This window comes from Hemibagrus wyckioides, linkage group LG29 (genome assembly GCF_019097595.1).
Source record: "Hemibagrus wyckioides isolate EC202008001 linkage group LG29, SWU_Hwy_1.0, whole genome shotgun sequence".
NCBI classification, from domain to species: Eukaryota; Metazoa; Chordata; class Actinopteri; order Siluriformes; family Bagridae; genus Hemibagrus; species Hemibagrus wyckioides.
In genome coordinates this window covers 15,050,515-15,067,059 of record NC_080738.1, presented here as the reverse complement: position 1 = coordinate 15,067,059, position 16,545 = coordinate 15,050,515, and the positions used below count along the sequence as shown (strand labels likewise).

Genomic DNA, 16,545 nt, shown 5'->3' with positions numbered 1-16,545 from the left:
TAACCTAGTTCCATGACAGCTCTGTTCAACTGCAACACAGACAAAGAACAGCTCTCCTCTCTCTCTCTCTCTCTCTCTCTCTCTCTCTCTGAGGTTTGAAGATCTTAAACGCTCGGCCTCAATAATGCATCAGGACAAGCTCGTACACCTCCTTTCCTCTGTCGCTCCTGAACACAATGCAAATCTTTAAACACACATCGATAATCGGTTGTGAAATACAAGGCGATATAAAGCTCCAACGGTGGAGCGATAACGAGGAGATGAACGAGTGTTGCGTGGATGTGTTACAGCAGAGACTCTGCACTTTCTCTGATTTCACCGAGATTATTTCGGGTCCACTTTCTGATTAACGACCGTTCCAACATAAATAAAGGAATCGATAATAATTAAAACTTGCTGCAGCTTCCGGTCATGACTCAAAGAGCCATTTAACAAGACGGAGGAGAAAGAGGGGAACGTAGGAGAGGAAAAGAAAGAAAGGACTGACGAGAAGGGAGAACGAATCAGAAGAAAGCAGAGAGAAAGAGAGAGGGGGGAAGAGGGAATATGAATGAAGAGGGAGGAGGAAGAAGAAATGAGGAGCAGGAAAGATGGAGAAAGGAGGCTGGAGGAGAAAAAGGATGATAGAAAGAAAAAGGGAAGAGAATGTAAAAGCTGTTAAAGAAAGGAGTGGGAAGGAAGCAGATGGAGAAAAGCAGATTTGAAGAATTCTCAATGGAGGACTTTTTGAAACACAGGAAATGATTCCTAAAGAATTAAATCACTGACCAGTGATCCACACGACTAAACCCTCAGAAATAAAGAGACTTCTACAGATAACACTACAAATTCTGGACTTCTGGTAACAAAACCTCACAAGGAATGTGTTTAAACCGGGACTGAGATCACTTAGTGATCACCTCCACATCAGGGCAGGGTAACGTTAATGTGGCTCAAGGGAGAAGGTACAGTCTTTTAGCAAAAGGTCAGGGACCTAAAACGCCACGAAGGTGACGGCTTTCACAAACCCAGATTCCAAAACATCCGGAGCAGAAGTGTGATACAACCACATCTTACACAAAACACCTCCAACCTACTGTTAACTACTACACTACAGAGAGAGTACACTAGCGGAGACAGGAGAGGAGAGGAGAGAGAGTACACTAGCGGAGACAGGAGAGGAGAGGAGAGAGAGTACACTAGCGGAGACAGGAGAGGAGAGGAGAGAGAGTACACTAGCGGAGACAGGAGAGGAGAGGAGAGAGTACACTAGCGGAGACAGGAGAGGAGAGAGTACACTAGCGGAGACAGGAGAGGAGAGGAGAGAGTACACTAGCGGAGACAGGAGAGGAGAGGAGAGAGTACACTAGCGGAGACAGGAGAGGAGAGGAGAGAGTACACTAGCGGAGACAGGAGAGGAGAGGAGAGAGTACACTAGCGGAGACAGGAGAGGAGAGAGTACACTAGCGGAGACAGGAGAGGAGAGAGTACACTAGCGGAGACAGGAGAGGAGAGGAGAGAGTACACTAGCGGAGACAGGAGAGGAGAGAGTACTAGCGGAGACAGGAGAGGAGAGAGTACACTAGCGGAGACAGGAGAGGAGAGAGTACACTAGCGGAGACAGGAGAGGAGAGAGTACACTAGCGGAGACAGGAGAGGAGAGAGTACACTAGCGGAGACAGGAGAGGAGAGAGTACACTAGCGGAGACAGGAGAGGAGAGAGTACACTAGCGGAGACAGGAGAGGAGAGAGTACACTAGCGGAGACAGGAGAGGAGAGAGTACACTAGCGGAGACAGGAGAGGAGAGAGTACACTAGCGGAGACAGGAGAGGAGAGAGTACACTAGCGGAGACAGGAGAGGAGAGAGTACACTAGCGGAGACAGGAGAGGAGAGAGTACACTAGCGGAGACAGGAGAGGAGAGAGTACTAGCGGAGACAGGAGAGGAGAGAGTACTAGCGGAGACAGGAGAGGAGAGAGTACTAGCGGAGACAGGAGAGGAGAGAGTACTAGCGGAGACAGGAGAGGAGAGAGTACTAGCGGAGACAGGAGAGGAGAGAGTACTAGCGGAGACAGGAGAGGAGAGAGTACTAGCGGAGACAGGAGAGGAGAGAGTACTAGCGGAGACAGGAGAGGAGAGAGTACTAGCGGAGACAGGAGAGGAGAGTACTAGTGGAGACAGTAGAGGAGAGAGTACTAGTGGAGACAGTAGAGGAGAGAGTACTAGTGGAGACAGTAGAGGAGAGAGTACTAGTGGAGACAGTAGAGGAGAGAGTACTAGTGGAGACAGTAGAGGAGAGAACTAGTGGAGACAGTAGAGAGAGAGTACTAGTGGAGACAGTAGAGAGAGAGTACTAGTGGAGACAGTAGAGGAGAGAGTACTAGTAGAGGCAGTGGAGAGAGTACTAGTGGAGACAGTAGAGAGTACTAGTGGAGACAGTAGAGGAGAGAGTACTAGTGGAGACAGTAGAGGAGAGAGTACTAGTAGAGGCAGTGGAGAGAGTACTAGTGGAGACAGGAGAGGAGAGAGTACTAGTAGAGGCAGTAGAGAGAGTACTAGTGGAGACAGTAGAGAGAGTACTAGTGGAGACAGTAGAGAGAGTACTAGTGGAGACAGTAGAGAGAGTACTAGTGGAGACAGTAGAGAGAGAGTACTAGTGGAGACAGTAGAGAGAGAGTACTAGTGGAGACAGTAGAGGAGAGAGTACTAGTAGAGGCAGTGGAGAGAGTACTAGTGGAGACAGTAGAGAGAGTACTAGTGGAGACAGTAGAGGAGAGAGTACTAGTGGAGACAGTAGAGGAGAGAGTACTAGTGGAGACAGTAGAGGAGAGAGTACTAGTGGAGACAGTAGAGGAGAGAGTACTAGTGGAGACAGTAGAGAGAGAGTACTAGTGGAGACAGTAGAGAGAGAGTACTAGTGGAGACAGGAGAGGAGAGAGTACTAGTGGAGACAGGAGAGGAGAGAGTACTAGTGGAGACAGGAGAGGAGAGAGTACTAGTGGAGACAGGAGAGGAGAGAGTACTAGTAGAGGCAGTGGAGAGAGTACTAGTGGAGACAGTAGAGAGAGAGTACTAGTGGAGACAGGAGAGGAGAGAGTACTAGTGGAGACAGTAGAGAGAGTACTAGTGGAGACAGTAGAGAGAGTACTAGTGGAGACAGTAGAGAGAGTACTAGTGGAGACAGTAGAGAGAGTACTAGTGGAGACAGTAGAGAGAGTACTAGTGGAGACAGTAGAGAGAGTACTAGTGGAGACAGTAGAGAGAGAGTACTAGTGGAGACAGTAGAGAGAGAGTACTAGTGGAGACAGTAGAGGAGAGTACTAGTGGAGACAGAGGAGAGAGTACTAGTGGAGACAGTAGAGGAGAGAGTACTAGTGGAGACAGTAGAGGAGAGAGTACTAGTGGAGACAGTAGAGGAGAGAGTACTAGTGGAGACAGTAGAGGAGAGAGTACTAGTGGAGACAGTAGAGAGAGTACTAGTGGAGACAGTAGAGAGAGAGTACTAGTGGAGACAGTAGAGAGAGAGTACTAGTGGAGACAGTAGAGAGAGAGTACTAGTAGAGGCAGTGGAGAGAGTACTAGTGGAGACAGTAGAGAGAGAGTACTAGTGGAGACAGTAGAGAGAGAGTACTAGTGGAGACAGTGGAGAGAGTACTAGTGGAGACAGTAGAGAGAGTACTAGTGGAGACAGTAGAGAGAGTACTAGTGGAGACAGTAGAGAGAGTACTAGTGGAGACAGTAGAGAGAGTACTAGTGGAGACAGTAGAGGAGAGAGTACTAGTGGAGGCAGTGGAGAGAGTACTAGTGGAGACAGTAGAGAGAGAGTACTAGTGGAGACAGTAGAGGAGAGAGTACTAGTGGAGACAGTAGAGGAGAGAGTACTAGTAGAGGCAGTAGAGAGAGTACTAGTGGAGACAGTAGAGAGAGTACTAGTGGAGACAGTAGAGAGAGTACTAGTGGAGACAGTAGAGGAGAGAGTACTAGTGGAGACAGTACTAGTGGAGACAGTAGAGAGAGAGTACTAGTGGAGACAGTAGAGGAGAGAGTACTAGTGGAGGCAGTGGAGAGAGTACTAGTGGAGACAGTAGAGAGAGAGTACTAGTGGAGGCAGTGGAGAGAGTACTAGTGGAGACAGTAGAGAGAGAGTACTAGTGGAGACAGTAGAGGAGAGAGTACTAGTGGAGACAGTAGAGGAGAGAGTACTAGTAGAGGCAGTAGAGAGAGTACTAGTGGAGACAGTAGAGAGAGTACTAGTGGAGACAGTAGAGAGAGTACTAGTGGAGACAGTAGAGGAGAGAGTACTAGTGGAGACAGTACTAGTGGAGACAGTAGAGAGAGAGTACTAGTGGAGACAGTACTAGTGGAGACAGTAGAGGAGAGAGTACTAGTGGAGACAGGAGAGGAGAGAGTACTAGTGGAGACAGGAGAGGAGAGAGTACTAGTGGAGACAGGAGAGGAGAGAGTACTAGTGGAGACAGGAGAGGAGAGAGTACTAGTGGAGACAGGAGAGGAGAGAGTACTAGTGGAGACAGGAGAGGAGAGAGAGAGTACTAGTGGAGACAGGAGAGGAGAGAGTACTAGTGGAGACAGGAGAGGAGAGAGTACTAGTGGAGACAGGAGAGGAGAGAGTACTAGTGGAGACAGGAGAGGAGAGAGTACTAGTGGAGACAGGAGAGGAGAGAGTACTAGTGGAGACAGGAGAGGAGAGAGTACTAGTGGAGACAGGAGAGGAGAGAGTACTAGTGGAGACAGGAGAGGAGAGAGTACTAGTGGAGACAGGAGAGGAGAGTACTAGTAGAGGCAGTGGAGAGAGTACTAGTGGAGACAGTAGAGAGAGAGTACTAGTGGAGACAGTAGAGGAGAGAGTACTAGTGGAGACAGTAGAGAGAGAGTACTAGTGGAGACAGTAGAGGAGAGAGTACTAGTAGAGGCAGTGGAGAGAGTACTAGTGGAGACAGTAGAGAGAGTACTAGTGGAGACAGTAGAGGAGAGAGTACTAGTGGAGACAGTAGAGAGAGAGTACTAGTGGAGACAGTAGAGAGAGAGTACTAGTGGAGACAGTAGAGAGAGAGTACTAGTGGAGACAGTAGAGGAGAGAGTACTAGTGGAGACAGTAGAGGAGAGAGTACTAGTGGAGACAGTAGAGGAGAGAGTACTAGTGGAGACAGGAGAGGAGAGAGTACTAGTGGAGACAGGAGAGGAGAGAGTACTAGTGGAGACAGGAGAGGAGAGTACTAGTAGAGGCAGTGGAGAGAGTACTAGTGGAGACAGTAGAGGAGAGAGTACTAGTGGAGACAGTAGAGAGAGAGTACTAGTGGAGACAGTAGAGAGAGAGTACTAGTGGAGACAGTAGAGGAGAGTACTAGTGGAGACAGAGGAGAGAGTACTAGTGGAGACAGTAGAGGAGAGAGTACTAGTGGAGACAGTAGAGGAGAGAGTACTAGTGGAGACAGTAGAGGAGAGAGTACTAGTGGAGACAGTAGAGGAGAGAGTACTAGTGGAGACAGTAGAGGAGAGAGTACTAGTGGAGACAGTAGAGAGAGTACTAGTGGAGACAGTAGAGAGAGAGTACTAGTGGAGACAGTAGAGAGAGAGTACTAGTGGAGACAGTAGAGGAGAGAGTACTAGTAGAGGCAGTGGAGAGAGTACTAGTGGAGACAGTAGAGAGAGAGTACTAGTGGAGACAGTAGAGGAGAGAGTACTAGTAGAGGCAGTGGAGAGAGTACTAGTGGAGACAGTAGAGAGAGTACTAGTGGAGACAGTAGAGAGAGTACTAGTGGAGACAGTAGAGAGAGTACTAGTGGAGACAGTAGAGAGAGAGTACTAGTGGAGACAGTAGAGGAGAGAGTACTAGTGGAGACAGTAGAGGAGAGAGTACTAGTAGAGGCAGTAGAGAGAGTACTAGTGGAGACAGTAGAGAGAGTACTAGTGGAGACAGTAGAGAGAGTACTAGTGGAGACAGTAGAGGAGAGAGTACTAGTGGAGACAGTAGAGGAGAGAGTACTAGTGGAGACAGTACTAGTGGAGACAGTAGAGAGAGAGTACTAGTGGAGACAGTAGAGGAGAGAGTACTAGTGGAGGCAGTGGAGAGAGTACTAGTGGAGACAGTAGAGAGAGAGTACTAGTGGAGGCAGTGGAGAGAGTACTAGTGGAGACAGTAGAGAGAGAGTACTAGTGGAGACAGTAGAGAGAGAGTACTAGTGGAGACAGTAGAGAGAGAGTACTAGTGGAGACAGGAGAGAGAGAGTACTAGTGGAGACAGGAGAGGAGAGAGTACTAGTGGAGACAGGAGAGGAGAGAGTACTAGTGGAGACAGGAGAGGAGAGAGTACTAGTGGAGACAGGAGAGGAGAGAGTACTAGTGGAGACAGGAGAGGAGAGAGTACTAGTGGAGACAGGAGAGGAGAGAGTACTAGTGGAGACAGGAGAGGAGAGAGTACTAGTGGAGACAGGAGAGGAGAGAGTACTAGTGGAGACAGGAGAGGAGAGAGTACTAGTGGAGACAGGAGAGGAGAGAGTACTAGTGGAGACAGGAGAGGAGAGAGTACTAGTGGAGACAGGAGAGGAGAGAGTACTAGTGGAGACAGGAGAGGAGAGAGTACTAGTGGAGACAGGAGAGGAGAGAGTACTAGTGGAGACAGGAGAGGAGAGAGTACTAGTGGAGACAGGAGAGGAGAGAGTACTAGTGGAGACAGGAGAGGAGAGAGTACTAGTGGAGACAGGAGAGGAGAGAGTACTAGTGGAGACAGGAGAGGAGAGAGTACTAGTGGAGACAGGAGAGGAGAGAGTACTAGTGGAGACAGGAGAGGAGAGAGTACTAGTGGAGACAGGAGAGGAGAGAGTACTAGTGGAGACAGGAGAGGAGAGAGTACTAGTGGAGACAGGAGAGGAGAGAGTACTAGTGGAGACAGGAGAGGAGAGAGTACTAGTGGAGACAGGAGAGGAGAGAGTACTAGTGGAGACAGGAGAGGAGAGAGTACTAGTGGAGACAGGAGAGGAGAGAGTACTAGTGGAGACAGGAGAGGAGAGAGTACTAGTGGAGACAGGAGAGGAGAGAGTACTAGTGGAGACAGGAGAGGAGAGAGTACTAGTGGAGACAGTAGAGAGAGTACTCGTAGAGACAGTAGAGGAGAGAGTACTAGTAGAGGCAGTAGAGAGAGTACTCGTAGAGACAGTAGAGGAGAGTACTAGTAGAGGCAGTAGAGAGAGTACTAGTGGAGACAGTAGAGGAGAGAGTACTAGTAGAGGCAGTAGAGAGAGTACTAGTGGAGACAGTAGAGGAGAGTACTAGTAGAGGCAGTAGAGAGAGTACTAGTGGAGACAGTAGAGAGAGTACTAGTGGAGACAGTAGAGGAGAGAGTACTAGTAGAGGCAGTAGAGAGAGTACTAGTGGAGACAGTAGAGGAGAGAGTACTAGTAGAGGCAGTAGAGAGAGTACTAGTGGAGACAGTAGAGAGAGTACTAGTGGAGACAGTAGAGGAGAGTACTAGTGGAGACAGTAGAGGAGAGAGTACTAGTGGAGACAGTAGAGGAGAGAGTACTAGTGGAGACAGTAGAGGAGAGAGTACTAGTGGAGACAGTAGAGGAGAGAGTACTAGTAGAGGCAGTAGAGAGAGTACTAGTGGAAATAGAGATTAGATTAGTACAGAGAGAAGAGAAAATATTCAGATTAGGAGAGAGAGAAAGTATTAATGGAGAGAGAGTATGAGTGACAGTTGAATTAAAGAGCAGAGATGAGTGGAGAGAGTGGAGCTCTAGAGAGAGTAGAGATGAGTGGAGAGAGTAGAGCTTATAAGCGGAGAGAGTGGAGTTCTAGAGAGTAGAGCTTATAAGTGGAGAGAGTGGAGCTCTAGAGAGAGTAGAGCTTATAAGCGGAGAGAGTGGAGTTCTAGAGAGTAGAGCTTATAAGTGGAGAGAGTGGAGCTCTAGAGAGTAGAGCTTATAAGCAGAGAGAGTGGAGCTCTAGAGAGTAGAGCTTATAAGTAGAGAGAGTGGAGCTCTAGAGAGTAGAGCTTATAAGCAGAGAGAGTGGAGCTCTAGAGAGTAGAGCTTATAAGTGGAGAGAGTGGAGCTCTAGAGAGTAGAGCTTATAAGCAGAGAGAGTGGAGCTCTAGAGAGTAGAGCTTATAAGTGGAGAGAGTGGAGCTCTAGAGAGTAGAGCTTATAAGCAGAGAGAGTGGAGCTCTAGAGAGAGTAGAGCTTATAAGTGGAGAGAGTGGAGCTCTAGAGAGAGTAGAGCTTATAAGTGGAGAGAGTGGAGCTCTAGAGAGTAGAGCTTATAAGTGGAGAGAGTGGAGCTCTAGAGAGTAGAGCTTATAAGTGGAGAGAGTGGAGCTCTAGAGAGTAGAGCTTATAAGCAGAGAGAGTGGAGCTCTAGAGAGAGTAGAGCTTATAAGTGGAGAGAGTGGAGCTCTAGAGAGAGTAGAGCTTATAAGTGGAGAGAGTGGAGCTCTAGAGAGAGTAGAGCTTATAAGTGGAGAGAGTGGAGCTCTAGAGAGAGTAGAGCTTATAAGTGGAGAGAGTGGAGCTTGTACCAATAAAAACAGCTCTGGTTCCCACACCACACACAGGACACGTATATGGTCAGTGCTGTAAAACCTGGTCCACTCGTGCTCCCTGAACATTCCCAGGAGGAGGAAATGAAGCCTGAGGGGACACCAGCTGATTAACGGAGCAGCCAGAACAGCAGACACCATCAGAAACCAGTACTTTATACTCAGCACTCTGACTTTTCTACAAATAATGACCAACATGACTAATGTTTATCATTAACCTTTTCACACACACAGGGTCCAGTCAATTTACTTTTTTTATTTTAATAAATTAAGATGTAAATCTCCAAAAACAGCTCCACACTGCCTTCCTTCACCATCTACTAGAGACATTTTTTTACAAAAGAAATGAAAAAACATCTTGGACTTAAAAAAAAAAAAAAAAAAAAATAGGTTTTAGGACCAAATGTTAAGAGTTTGGACTTTATTTGCAGGTATAACGTTATCACCTTTTTTAAAAATCCACCTACTTTAATATAAGTGTATATTAGAGCTGTCAATTTTTGAGAAATCAAAAAAGTGAAGTTTCCACACACATACACCAAGCAGGCATAACATTATGACCACCTGCCTAATTTTGTGTTGGTCCCCCTTTTGCTGACCCGTCCTGCACTGTGTATTCTGACCCCTTTCTATCAGAACCAGCATTAACTTCTACAGCAGTTTGATCAACAGTAGCTCGTCTGTTGGATCGGATCACACGGGCCAGCCTTCGCTCCCCACGTCCATCAACGAGCCTTGTCCACCCATGACCCTGTCTCCAGTTCACCACTGTTCCTTCCTTGGACCACTTTTGATAGATACTGACCACTGCAGACCAGGAACACCCCACAAGAGCTGCAGTTTCTAGTGGTCTAGCCATCACAATTTGACCCTTCGTCAAACTCGCTCAAATCCTTACACTTGGCCATTTTTCCTGTTTCTAACATCAACTTTGAGGACAAAATGTTGACTTGCTGCCTAATATATCCCACCCACTAACAGGTGCCATGATGGAGATCATCAGTCTGATTCACGGCACCTCTCAGTGGTCATAATGTTATGCCTGATCAGTGTATACAGAAGACAACTGTTTTTAATGAAGTCGGCAAACAGCCTTATCTTTAACAGTAACTTTACCATCTACAGTGTAAAACCCAATATATTTCCACTTCCTGCTTTTTACATGATTTGGGACAGTAATCGCTCAAGGCTGCTCCACTGATTGCTGTATGATGATTGATGATGATTGATGCTGAATGATTAAAGCATCATTAGCTTTATTTACTGATGGTCAAACCCTCTTAGAGCACCCGCTGCTGGATCAGATACTAAACAAAATGAAAAGCTGTGTAATGAGCTTAGGTCACAATAATAAATGGGCAAATATGAGGTGAAATTAATTTTTCACATCATGTTCAAACATGTGTTCGAATATCGGTTAAAAAGCAACAGGCCTAGTGTGCATTAGTAATTTATGCTTGAAAGAGCTGATTTCTCACAAACAAGTCAGGAAATTTTAGTTGAGACTACAACACTGACCCCGGTCTCGAGTCTACGCTGACGGTGAGGAAACTGCTCGTCTTGGTGTGATGCGTTTCCTTCTACATCATAAACACCGCTACATCACAATTCAATTTATTTGTATAGCGCCATGTCTCAAAGCAGCTTCACAGAAAATCATAAAGTTACCATTTTATCCCTAATGAGGAGGTGACGATGGTGAGGAAAAACTCAGATTATATGAGACAGAAACCCTGAGAGGAACCAGGCTCAGAAGGGAATCCTCATTTGGGTGACGCTGGACAGGAAATAACGTAAATGTTGATAATGTCCTTTCTTCAGCAGCAACCAAGAGCTCTCAAGGAACTAAACGAGGAACTCAGTGTAGCTGGAGTCCATGTAGAAAGATAACTGGTGGGTGAGGTCAAGCACATCTACACCATTATAGCGACAAAAACACTCGTGTAGCTTTAGGACACACTTCCTCAGTGTAGCCCGACCCAACAGGATATCAAACTCCACACACACTCAGAATCAAACATGTCCTCATTTGCAGTCTCTTACATCATGGACTGCCAAACCCAGAGCAAAGGAGAACTAAACGATCAGTGTGGAACAAAATATCATCTGATCAACAGGTTTAAAATCTTGTGTGTGTATTACAAAAATACCACAATCTTCAGAGGCAGGAAACGAGTCACGATAAAGATTTCGATGGGCTCACACACTGACAGGTTGATATGATCTCTACAGAGATATTCACATTTCATACTAAAACAGAAACACATTTTACATCTAAATAGAAATATTGTATAACTACTAAGTACAAAAAAAAAAAGATTTATTTTAGTTAAATGATAATTTCCTGATCTTGATCATGTCTCAGAAATGTGCATCATTGACGTAACTGATCACAACATCCACATTCTCATCACTCCTCCCAGATTAACTACACCATCTACAACACAAACGCTGCATCTTAAATCGCAAATTAAAAGATTACGAATTTATTCATCTGCAAAAACTCCACCTCACCGTCGGTCCATTTAAAAAAACTCGGTGCTTTTCCCTCGACATATTTCAGAGAGTAAATAAACGCCAGGCGGAAACGTCTTACGTTTTACTCGTGCAGTACGGGGATATCGGACGTTTCAGTGTGGATGACCAATGTGAGCCTTTTCAGACATTTCAGTGTGGTTGACCAACTTTTGGGAAGTGTTAATATAATAAGTGATAATGTGGACGCGGATAAATATAGACGTAGCCGTAATCTAGCTTTTAAACATCAGAGCTAGAGCGCCACCTACAGCATAAAGACCACATTCACCTCATGTTACTATAATCATGTAGGTTTTACAGCCAGGAATTGTGATCATATACTTCGCTTCACTGGTGAATAAAAACACAGGATATTGTGAAAGCTTTAACATCGCACTTTCCTAAAACAGACCCATAAACGAGAAGGAAAATCCCCAAACTGGGCTGGAGGGGAGGAAAAAGCAATAAGAAAACATTTCCAGAATAAAGACTGCTCGACTGGCAGCCAGAACACACTCACATGATGAAGACACTGAAACAACAAGCGCACACTGATTACCGCTGCCGTTTAATCAACTCTCAGCTCTAAAAACGTGATGAGAAACTCAAAGTAATGAAGCACTCGAGTCTGAAAGCGCCAGAAAGATCCTTCTCATTAAGTTACACTACTACACTCAGGTGGTGCAACATTCATCTCTCACACACTGCTACACGAACACAAGAGTTTATTTTAGCCCTGAACACGACTCAGATCTCAGCTTTGTAGAATTCTTCAATCTGATTGGTCGGAAGGTGTCGCTTAATTATCTATAAGGAGAGGTGTGATCGTTAGCCTTCTGATTCAAGTCACACATTTATGTTTACGTTAAGCTCATTCGCAGAGAACTGTTCAGGGCTAGTAAACTGATTTAAAGTGTAATTGAACTTCAACTCAAGTTACTGGATATAATTCATGATCCTCACACAGAAGAGAAATAAACGAGGACTTAAGTAAGAACACTCGAGGCGGCACTTTTAAAGGTAAAGGAAGTACGTCAGGGTGGTGTGATGCATTACAACGCAAAGCACAGTGTCTCTGCAGACGTTCCTGAGCTGGGATCATTCGATACAACCATGACGTCCCCGTCCAAAAAAATAGGAACGTTAACAATCTCATGCAAAATGCTATATCAAAGGCAAAATCTATATCAAAGGCAAGGATCAACATTTAGTTTTAGCAAGCACGTAGGCGTCAATTTACAGCACTTTACCACTCGATTCATGCAGCTATATAAAAAATAAACACTCGGGCCACAACAGGAACTTGATCTGTGGCAATTCCACAACATTAAAAGCAGCTATATATAACTAAAGTGTAAAAAAAAAAATCACTCAAGAAATTTATTAAATAAATGTTGGCTTATTGTCGTTGTGGAAGAGGACTGGAAGTTTAGGATGGGATGTTTTCGGAAGAAAAAAAAATTAAAGCACAAAAATTTTAAGGTTTTCTGACATCACGTGCTGAAGCTCCACCACGTTGGACCAAGGATATGTACTGCGCAAGTGCAGAATCACAGGTGCGCATGCGCGAAATTGCTGCCAACACATTATAACGTTACATTACTGGTAGTTTTATAAAAAAAACAGTAAGATAAACACCCGGAACTGCCATAAATCGTTTCGTCATACTTCCGAAAAAGTAGAAGATGCATTTCTGCACATGCGCAGTACAAATCGTGTGTCCGGTACGGATCGAGTAGTAACCGTCACGTTCCCGGCGGATTAGCCGTTGCTATAGAAACGACGCCTTAGCTCACGCGGATTACTACAAACCAGCTATTGGTCTTACAGGCGGAACTACTTTCCAACTGCTGACCAATCAGAGTCGAGAACAGGCTGCGCGTGTGTGTCGAGTTATAGATCCGCTTAAATTAATGAATGCTTAAAAAAAAGTGATGTGACCGCTCTAATGTACACAAAAATTAAATATACTACAATTAAATTCCCGTTCTCGCCAAACTAGTACCATATAAGCACATCTAATATGCGTTACAAAATTAACCGCCAACACAAACTTTAAAATATAAAAGGGTTACTTTTTAAAATGGCGACCGCCAAGACGGGCCGAATCCTAAATCAGAGCGTACGTGATTAGTAGTTATCACTACCACTAGGTAGTGGGTGGAATGCGACGGCGTCACCGCCTACGTAGCGCACATGAAAGAAGCGATGAGAGGCGTTTGAAACATAGCCCACCAATGAACAGCTAGTTAAGATAACGACTCAAAAACTCAACGCCGCGGCGAAGTTTCGAGTTTATTCTGTTAAAAAAAATGTCCGCTAACAAACGCTAAATTAAAGTTAAAGCTAAACTAACACCAAGGGTCGGCTGAATATGAAATTCTCGCTAGCATTTATTTAGCATTAGCGTCACGCAACAAGCTAACGCGCACAAAGGGCACTTTCTACAGAGCTACAGGTTTTCTAACAATAAATACAACTTTCTCCACGCTTCTTACCTTTTTCTATTAAAGCGTAGCGTCCTCCCTTTAGTTTAAATGCAGGGTCCAAAAAGCGCAAGTTGGGCTCAGAGCGAAAGCATTGGCGCCAACAAAACCACGAGCCTAAATAAACTGGCATCTCAATTAGCCAATCAGCGGACAAACGGCCGCGTCAGCTCGCCAATCAGGACACAGTAGCCGAGCTGCTCTTTGTCGTGATTGGACAAAACGATTCAAAATTGGGCGGGATGAATGATCAGCGTCCTAATCACCCTGCATCAGGTGTTGGAAATCAAATCTAATACTAGACTGAAACGTGGCACTTGATTAGAAATAAAACATCTGTTTGTTTTGTTGTTGAAGTTGAATAATAATGTTTTTGTCTAAGATCAATTGTTGTGTGTGTATATAGTATACATATATATATATATATATATATATATATATATATATATATATATATATATATATATATATATGTATGTATAAATGTATGAGTATATAATATCCCAGTGACCCCAAATCACATGCTAGTGCCAAATATTGTCTGATTGCACGTGCCCTTAATCATCCATGTCACTAAAAAAAAAGCATACTGCAATTTAAACCTGACTAATGAAAATAACTTTATCTTTAATACAACAGCTTATCCATCCAGTGTCTATAGGAAGCATTCAGGGTGCATGCAAGCTGTATGACCAAGACAAAGAATTTCATCCATCAATGGACTAAAACGCAAATAGTTAAAATAAATAAATTACAAAAAGGATAATAGATGAAGTGGATTACACATAGATATACAGCATAGACGTCACGCTTTCTAAGAAAATAGGCTTTCTTTCTTTCTTTATTTATTTATTTATTTATTTATTTATTTAATAGCTTTATTGCAATGAAATGGAGGTGACCTCTGGGTTGAGCTGCCTCTTCAAAGTCCAGGAATTATTATTATTATTATTATTATTACTATTACTATTATTATTATTATTATTATTATTATTATTATTACTATTATTATTATTATTATTATTATTATTATTATTATTATTATGCTTCAGTGGATTATCTTATCTTACTGACCCGATGTCTTCATTGTAATGCATTTTAAAATAATGTTAATAATAATTATTATAATTATTAAAAAATATATATATATATATCCCAATAAATGTACAATAATCATAAAAGGAAAACGTTTTACTATTTTATTAAATAGGATGATCGTGAATAGTAGCAACAGGAGAAGCATAATGGGGTATGGTGTATGAGGTAGGATCATGCGTACCGCATGCACGTTTTTCACACGATGCACGCGCCGCTCAGCATGCAAAATCAGCGCAGCGCGCGCGCACACACACACACACACACACACGGTTATTCCCGGTCCCGAGCTGTCATATTTCAATGTAAAGCCTACCCCTCTCTCTCTCTCTCTCTCTCTCTGTCTTTCACGCGCACACACACACCTTCTCAGGTCACATTGAAATAAAATGCATAAGTATTTTTAAACCAAAAAAATAAAAAAGAATAATCAGAGCTTACCGTGTCTATAAAGGCAAAGTTAGGCGATGTCCAGAGCGAAATTTTAAAGCCAATAATATAAAGCCACCGAGCTCGCGCTACACTGACCACAACCACGAATCCGCTTTCTCTTTATCTGCAACTCGGCAGCATGAAATAAATAAATAAATAAATAATAATAATAAGAATAATAATAATAACCAAGGCTCAAAATGATTCAAATGGAGTGTTTATTGAACACAAAAGGGGACATCAAAAAAAGACAGCGCAAGCAGGGGAGGGGGGGGGAGCAAAAAAGGAAAAGAAAGAAAGGAAGGAAGAAAGAAAAAAAAAAGAAGAAGGAGGATGGAGAGATGGATGGATGGAGGAATTAAAAAAAGGAAGCTGCGTGTTGCTGCTCTGCACCGAAGCGCCACATCGCTGGAGAAAGTCAAACATGCGGAGGAGAGAGAGAACTGCGCGGCCATTTATACACACACACACACACAGAGAGAGAGAGAGAGAGAGAGAGAGAGAGAGACTCTCTCACACACACACACACACACACGCCTCCACCGTGATGTTTTCAAAGAACGCCATCCGATTGGCTGTCGTGTCCCTTTCTCCAGCCGTAAGCCCCGCCCACTCCGAAAGCCTATTGTCTCCCGGATGTGTCAATCATCACACTGGGGCTGGCCCCACCCTGCGGATCTGAAATAATGAATGAGATAAAAATCACAAGGACGCAACAAGACCAAAAATAAAAATAAGGCGCGGTGTGAAGATGGATAAGCTTTTCTTTCTTTCTTTCTTTCTTTCTTTCTTTCTTTCTTTCTTAATAGCCATCTATATTGTACATACTTCACTTATACATTTACAACATCGAAGTGCATTATGGGTATTCTGTACCTGCTGAAGTACATCATTTTACAATGAACAAATTTACTGTAAAATGGAGAAGGTGTAGCGAGCGTTAAAGCGACTATACACAGATATTTTCGCCCAGATGTGAGCGTTGCTATGACGCTCATCTGAAAGCCACCAATAGGAGGATGGTGTAGGATTATGGCGGTGATGGTGGAAAGGTGAACAAAGCAAGTTAATGGACAGAGCAAAATAATCTTTATTACATCTCAGATCATCCTCAATACGTGACCTAAGATAATTAAGTTATGTCATCTTTATTTGTCACATACATAACAGCACAGTGAAATTGTTCTTCATAGATCCCATCCTTGGGGTCAGAGCACAGGGTCAGCCATGATACAGCATCCCTGGAGCAGGGAGATTAGGGGCCTTCCTCAAGCACCCAATGGGGGTAGCTTGATGGTGCTGGGGCTTGAACTCCAATCTTCTAAGCAACAATCCAGAGCCTTAACCACTTGAGCCACTTGGGGTTTAGTTTGCAGTTTGTTTCATCCCAAAGCAGTTCAGTGGGGTTGAGTCAGAGTCAGGGCTCCCAGACTCAGAGTTACACACCACAAGCTTCGTACTTTGTGCACAGGGGGGTCGCC

General features: G+C 44.2%; 1 protein-coding gene across 6 annotated transcripts in view; it reads right to left on the bottom strand.

Annotated features, from left to right (window-relative positions):
* elavl2 (ELAV like neuron-specific RNA binding protein 2) overlaps nucleotides 1-15,519 on the bottom strand; it is a 44,065-nt gene extending 28,546 nt beyond the window's left edge. For 2 of the 6 annotated variants that reach the window (XM_058384039.1, XM_058384041.1), the window contains exon 1: nucleotides 15,074-15,519. The gene's annotated coding sequence lies outside the window, so the exon portion shown is untranslated. Of the gene's footprint in view, nucleotides 1-13,549; nucleotides 13,603-15,073 lie in introns of those variants that run through there. The other 4 variants (XM_058384034.1, XM_058384038.1, XM_058384035.1 and 1 more) reach the window with 3 other exon arrangements.
* Nucleotides 15,520-16,545: the final 1,026 nt, after the last annotated feature.